Raw genomic sequence first — 1,926 nt, 5'->3', positions numbered from 1 at the left:
ATTCATGAATGTAGATGGTGTAATTAATTTAGGAAAACAGTGATATCTCACATGCTGGTGTACTGGCCCTTCATGAGTCTCCCCACAGCCGACTTCATGGCTTGGTTCCTCAGACTATATATGACGGGATTAAAGGTGGGGGGCACCATCGTGTAGAACATAGAAATGACCAGGTCAGAGAGGGAGAGCATCCCTGAGGTCGGCTTCAGATAAGCAAAGCTTCCAGCAGAGAGATATAGCATCACAACCAGCAGGTGGGGAAGGCAGGTGGAATAGACTTTGGCCTTCCCTTCTGTGGATGGGATCTTCCTGACAGAAGAGAAGATGTGGACACAGGAAATGACGATGAAAATAAATGAGCAGATACTCCAGACCACACTAATGAGAATGGGGACAAGTTTGTTCATTAAATTTCCTAAGCAGGAAATAGCCAATAACTGGGGTACGACACAGAAGAACTGGTGGACCACCACGCTGGACCCGCAGTAGGACAAGGAGAAGGTTCCAGGTGTGTGCATCACAGCATAGAGACCCCCACCCAGCCAGGACACAGATGTCAGCTGCACACACCTGTCCCTGCTCATGATGATCTCATAGTACAGGGAGTGGCAGATGGCAGCATAGCAGTTAAGGCTCATCACCATGAGTAGGTGAAGCTCTGCAGTTCCTGAAATAACCAGCACAAATCCCTGGATGATACAGCCTGGGAAGGAGATGGAGCTGCTGTGCCTCAGAGAGTTGGCAATGGACTTGGGGACCGTGGCTGAGATGAGACAAAGGTTCCTGAAGGACAGACTCCTCAGGAAGAAGTACATGGGGGTGTGGAGGTGACAGTCCAGGGTGGTGATGAGGACGATGAGCCCATTCCCCGCAGGGAGCACAGGTAGACCAGGGAGAAGAGCAGCGGGTGCAGGAAGCCCATGGTCCCCTGGGTGGGGAACCCCAGGAGCACGAATTCTGTCACAACTGTGAGATTGGTCACCCCTTGAGCCGTCATCTGTATGAAAAAATAAAGAGGAAGAAACTTTGTCAAATCTTCCTATATTGAACATAAGTGCATTATCAGCGTAGGATAATGATTCCATTTAATTAGCCGGTAATCACTCATTATATGTCCCACGGAGTCTACTACCCTCATCTTCATGTGCTGCTGTGTTCAAACTTTCATTTCCATGCGGTGACATTATCACACTGTCCAAACATGTCCCGAAAATTGGGGAAGGCTAGAAGATTTCAATTGACCCTAAATTCTCAGAACTTTAAGAATTACAATCTCAAACCTCTCAAAAAACCCGACTGACTGTCCCTGCAGACTGCTGAAAGGTCCATGCAGGAGGCCAGAATGCAGGAGCCAACCAGGAAGCCCACCAGCAGGGCAGGAATGTGGATACCTGCCTGGAGGATTCAGGCAATGAGCCTCCCCCCTCCCCCTATGAGTCTCTTCTCAGACAAAGAACCTCTACCTGCCCTACAAACTCTTCCTGCCATAAAAGCCCAACTACCCACCTGACCTCTCCTCACCCTATAAAGCCCTGCTTCCTCCTAACAACGTGCGCGACTCCACTGACCCCCACCTTGGGTCTGTGAGTTCCGCCCGGGGCGCAATAAACTTTCCCTCCCTTTGAGAAATTTAGCCTGGCTCTCCTTTTCTTTACCGCGCCGAACCTTTCAACTGTCCCTGTCTTGCTGCTCCCCCTCCTGCCCAGGCCTCCTGCGTCTCCGCCCAGCACACCTCCCAGAGTTTGTCCAGGGCACAGCCCCAGAGGACACGTAACCATGCCCACCCCTCCCCACCCTGGAGAGCCTGTCCCTGCTCCTCCAGCACAGCCCTGTTCTGGGGTGGCCCCACAGGGACGGGTGTACAGGGAGATGGGGTGTGCAGGTCCCTGTTTTCCTGCTCCCCACAACCCGACACTGTCCTGGAAC

The sequence above is a fragment of the Talpa europaea genome, assembly GCF_964194135.1.
Source record: "Talpa europaea genome assembly, chromosome: 8".
Classification (NCBI taxonomy): Eukaryota; Metazoa; Chordata; class Mammalia; order Eulipotyphla; family Talpidae; genus Talpa; species Talpa europaea.
Note: the sequence above shows the minus strand (reverse complement) of the source record.